Here is a 5,095-nt window from a genome sequence, read left to right on the forward strand (position 1 = left end):
CCCGCCACCCGTGGAACATCCGACTCTCGGCGACTGCCTTGGCCGCCGAGAGGGAGTCGGAGAGAAAGACGCTCGCCACCGGATCGACCGACTCCACCGATTCCTGGCGTTGGAAGAAGAAGATGAGTTGGGTCCCCCTGCTTTGGACCCCGCATCCAAGATGAGCCCTTCCCCAAAGGGTTCACGCTCCCCCGAGACACGCCCAAATATACCGGCACCGTGAAACCGGAAGATTGGCTGATCGACTACTCCACCGCCGTCAACATAGTGAACGGCAACAAGCGTGTTGCCGTAAGATACGTCTCGCTCATGCTCCAGGGCTCGGCCCAGACGTGGTTGAACAGTTTGAAGCCTCGCAGCATCAACAGCTGGGTCGACTTCACCGAGGCTTTCGTCCGCAACTTCACCAGCACGTACAAGCGACCTCCCAAGCCACGCCAACTCTCCTTGTGCGTGCAAGGCCCTGACGAGTCTACTCGCGACTACCTCACACGCTGGGGTGAACTCCGGAACTCCTGCGAGGGCGTGCACGAGGTGCAGGCCATCGAGTACTTTACTGCCGGGTGTAGAGAAGGCACCCACCTCAAGCACAAGCTCCTCTGCGACGAGCCAGAGACCCTTGATGAGCTGCTGATCACAGCGGACAAGTACGCCACGGCCGACTCCTCCATGAAGTCGGAGATTCGGGTCAGCACAACTGGCAAAGTCGCCCCTCAGGCTCCAAGAACTCCGACTGGAGACACCAGTCGGCGGCAACAGCAGAATGACCAGAAGCGCAAAGCCCTGCAGCCGACTTCCCACAGTCGGCAAGTGGCAACAGCAGAAGACCAGCAGTTGGAGGGACCGCCTCCGACGAAGCGATAGAAGGGCGGCAAGCCCAACTGGCTGCCGGCTTTCTCCTACGAGAAGACTCTAGATGGTCCCTGCAAGTTCCACAGGGGCGCGAAGCTGTCAAACCACACCACCAGGAAATGCCACTGGCTGACCAAAATCGCAAGGGGGACGGCCTGCTCCCTCCCCCTCCTGCTGGGCCGCCTCCTCCACAGCCGCCCCAGCAGCGGGCCGTCAGGCCAGTCGACGCGATACAAGACGAGTTCTCGGATGAGCACGGAGCCTATGTGGTGTTCACCAGTGTAGCGGATGACCGACGCAGCAGGCGCCAACAGCAGCAAGAAGTGAACGCGGTTGCATCAAGTACTCTAGAGTTCATGCATTGGTCCAAAAAGCCTATTAGTTGGAGCAGAGCTGATCACCCAGAGGTGATGCCGAGTCCAGGCTCTTACGCCTTGGTCTTAGGCGCCACACTCGCCACAGATAGGCGGGCCGCTCACTTCTCGCGAGTACTGATAGACGGAGGCAGCAGTATCAACATCTTGTACAAGGATACAATGGAGAAATTAGGAATCAAGCGAAGACAGCTTCAGAGCAGCCGGACTGTGTTCCACGGAATCGTCCCTGGCCTTTCCTGCTCACCAATCGGCAAGATCCTGATAGATGTCCTCTTCGGAGACAAGGATCATTTCCGCCGAGAGCCAATTTGGTTTGAGTTGGTGGACCTTGAAAGCCCATATCATGCATTGCTTGGCCGACCCGCCTTGGCCAAGTTCATGGTGGCCCCCCACTACGCCTACCTCAAGATGAAGATGCCGAGTTCCAAGGGAATCCTAACCGTGTCCAGCGACTACAGGAAGTCGTCCGCTTGCGCGACCGAAAGCAGTCGGCTGGCCGAGTCCTTGGTGATCGCGGCTGAGAAACGACTTCTTGATCGGGTCATGGCGATGGCCGGCAAGCAGCCCGAGTTATCGCCCGACCCCAAGGAGTCGGAAGCAGAAGGATCATTCAAGCCGGCCAAAGAAACAAAGAAGATACCGTTGGACCCGGAGCACCCGGAGAGGTACGCTGTCATGGGCACAGGCCTTGACAGCAAATATGAAGGCGAGCTCGTCGATTTCCTCTGTGAGAATCGCGACATCTTTGCATGGTCCCCCAAGGACATGCTTGGTGTCCCGACGGAATTCGCCGAGCACAAATTACACGTCCGATCTGACATGAAGCCCGTCAGGCAGCCCTTGCGCCGCCTGTCAGAAGAAAAAAGAAGAGTTGTTGGAGAAGAAATAGCCCGGCTCCTGGCAGCCGGCTTCATCATGGAAGTGTTTTTTCCAGAGTGGCTGGCAAACCCAGTACTGGTGCTGAAGAAGAAAAAGCAGTGGCGGATGTGCATTGATTACACGAGCCTCAACAAAGCTTGCCCCAAGGACCCATTTGCTCTGCCAAGAATCGATCAGGTGATAGACTCCACAGCCGGATGCGAGCTGTTGAGTTTCCTAGACGCATATTCAGGATATCACCAGATCAAGCTGAACTCGGCTGACAGACTGAAGACCGCCTTCATCACGCCGTTTGGAGCCTTCTGCTACCTGACCATGACGTTCGACTTAAGAAACGCCGGCGCCACCTTTCAGCGCTGCATGCAGAAGTGCCTCCTGAAGCAACTCGGCAGAAATGCCCACGTCTATGTGGATGATGTAGTGGTGAAGACGGAGAAGCGTGGAACCTTGCTGGAGGACCTCAAGGAAACATTTGAGAATCTGCGCCGATTCCAGATCAAGCTCAACCCAGAGAAGTGCGTTTTTGGAGTACCAGCCGGCCAGCTCCTCGGTTTCCTGGTCTCCGAACGCGGCATAGAGTGCAATCCTGTGAAGATCAAGGCCATCGAGAGGATGGAAGCACCCAGACGACTGTTAGACGTGCAGAAGTTCACCGGCTGTTTGGCATCCATCAGCCGATTCATCAGTCGGCTGGGCGAGAAGGCTCTCCCCTTGTATCAGCTCATGAAGAAGACGACCTTCTTTGAGTGGACTCCCAAGGCGGACGAGGCTTTTCTCCAACTAAAGAAGATGTTGACTACTCCCCCTGTGCTGGCGGCTCCGACTCCCAAAGAGCCCATGCTCCTATACATTGCCGCCACCAGCCAAGTAGTCAGCACAGTCATTGTAGTCGAGCGCAAGGAGGAAGGCAGGGCGCTGCCTGTCGAGAGACCGGTATATTACTTGAGTGAGGTACTGTCGGCCTCCAAGCAGAACTACCCTCATTACCAGAAGATGTGCTACGGCGTGCATTTTGCCGCCAAGAAATTGAAGCCTCACTTCGAAGAGCATCCAATCACTATGGTCTGCACAGCTCCACTGGCCGAGATCATCGGAAGCCGAGATGCTTCTGGCCGAGTGGCCAAATGGGCCATCGACCTGGCCCCCTACACCATCTACTACGAGCCCCACACCGCCATCAAGTCGCAAGCACTGGCCGACTTCCTCGTCGACTGGGCCGAGACCCAATATCTGCCGCCAGCGCCCGACTCCACCCATTGGCGGATGCACTTCGACGGCTCCAAGATGCGCACTGGCTTGGGAGCCGGCATCGTCCTCACTTCCCCCAAGGGCGAAAAGCTCAGATATGCGCTACAGATCCACTTCGCCGCCTCCAACAACGTGGTCGAGTACGAGGTGCTCATCCACGGGCTCCGGCTTGCCAAAGAACTCGGCATTCGCCGGATCCTTTGTTATGGCGACTCTGACTTGGTGGTCCAGCAATCAACTGGCGATTGGGACGCCAAGGACACAAATATGGCGAGCTACCGTTTCCTCGTCCAGCAACTCAGTGGATACTTCGAGGGGTGCGAGTTCCTCCACGTGCCAAGGAACGACAACGACCAAGCATACGCCTTGGCACGAATCGGCTCCACCCGCCAGGCAATACCATCTGGTGTCGCCCTCCGGCGCCTCCTCAAGCCTTCTATCAAGCCGTCACCAGAATCAGATTCAATCTTTGTGCCGACTCCACCTGAGGAAGACGGATCTGACTCCAAGAAACACACAGTCGAAGCCGGCCCGGGGACTTCAGAACCCGGCCCGGGGACTGCAGTGGCAAGATCAAAGACTCCAGAGCTCGACCCGGGGACTGCTCCAGTCGGCCCCGGGACTTTGTCAAATCAGCAAGCGGCTGCGGACTCCAACCCGCCGCCTCCCAGCCTGGCCGCCCTTGTCCAAGTCGCACTAGTGGTAGTTGAAGAAATAGCAGCACCTTCATGGGCCCAGCCCATCCTCATGTTCTTAGTAAACAGAGAGCTGCCAACTGATGAAATCTTGGCTCGACAAGTGCAACGCCGAGCAGCAGCCTACACCATAGTCAACAGAGAGCTGGTCAGGCGCAGCGTTACCAGTGTCTTCCAACGCTGCGTCGAGGCAGACCAAGGCCAAGCAATCCTCAGAGACATCCATGAAGGCGAGTGCGGTCACCACGCGGCCTCCAGGGCACTCATCGCAAAAGCCTTCCGGCACGGTTTTTTCTGGCCAACTGTAACGCCCCAGATATACTTTCCATATTTGTATCCAACTCTTGCCGTTTCCGGTGTCAAGTTATATTTATTTCTCGGGTTCGGGTCTTTGTCTCCGTGTGTTGTTTTCGTTTTCATGCATCTCTTACCATGTCTTCTTGTGCATTGCATTTGCATACGTGTTCATCTCTTGCATTCGAGCATTTTCCCCGTTGTCCGTTTTGCATTCCGGCGCTTCGTTCTCCTCCGGTGGTCATTTCTAGTCTTCTTTCGTGTGTGGGGATTAAACATTTCCGGATTGGACCGAGACTTGCCAAGCGGCCTTGGTTTACTACCGGTAGACCGCTTGTCAAGTTTCGTATCATTTGGACTTCGTTTGATACTCCAACGGTTAACCGAGGGACCGAAAAGGCCTCGTGTGTGTTGCAGCCCAACACCCCTCCAAATTTGGCCCAAAACCCACCAAACTCTGCTCCATCGTCTCGGTCGTTCGATCATGATCGTGTGGGCGAAAACCGCACCTCATTTGGACTCTCCTAGCTCCCTCTATGCCTATATATAGACCCCCTCCTCCAAATCCCGGATCCCCTCGTCTCAAACCCTAGCTAAAAAAAAAACAGCTCCCAGCCACCGACGGACATGTCCGCCGCCTGACCGGACACGTCCGCCGGCGCCCCCGACCACTCCGGTGCCGCCACGTGGGCGAGGCCCACATCGCCGCCACCGAGGCCCGGGAGCCCGAGGCCGGCCCCCGTGGCCCGT

The sequence above is a fragment of the Triticum aestivum genome, chromosome 7B, assembly GCF_018294505.1.
Source record: "Triticum aestivum cultivar Chinese Spring chromosome 7B, IWGSC CS RefSeq v2.1, whole genome shotgun sequence".
NCBI lineage: Eukaryota > Viridiplantae > Streptophyta > Magnoliopsida > Poales > Poaceae > Triticum > Triticum aestivum.